The sequence below is a fragment of the Phocoena sinus genome, chromosome 14 (assembly GCF_008692025.1).
Source record: "Phocoena sinus isolate mPhoSin1 chromosome 14, mPhoSin1.pri, whole genome shotgun sequence".
NCBI classification, from domain to species: domain Eukaryota; kingdom Metazoa; phylum Chordata; class Mammalia; order Artiodactyla; family Phocoenidae; genus Phocoena; species Phocoena sinus.
In genome coordinates, this window is record NC_045776.1 from 64,394,128 (window position 1) to 64,394,482 (window position 355).

The window sequence follows — 355 nt, forward strand, 5'->3', positions numbered from 1 at the left end:
CTGCCCGACGGCCTTTGCCCCCAGGAAGAGGAGCAGGCGGACAGCCAGGAGCGCACACGCGCCATCCCCTCTACTCCAGCGTCCTCGGCACCCGAGAGCTCACGTGGGGACACGCCCCCTCCTCACACAGCAGCAGCGCGCCTCCAATCAGCGCCCCAGGACGTCGCGGGTGGCACCGCCCCTTGCCCTTCCCGCCTCCTTCGGCACGCGCCGGCCACGCCCCGTCCACAAGGGACGCAGGAGTCTCGCGCGTCAGCGCTGTGGCTCCCGCTGGCCTGGCTGCCTGACTGACCGTCCGCCAGCCGCCCTCGGAGGCCCTCGCTCAGGTGCCCGGGCCGCGTGCTTGTCTCTCGCT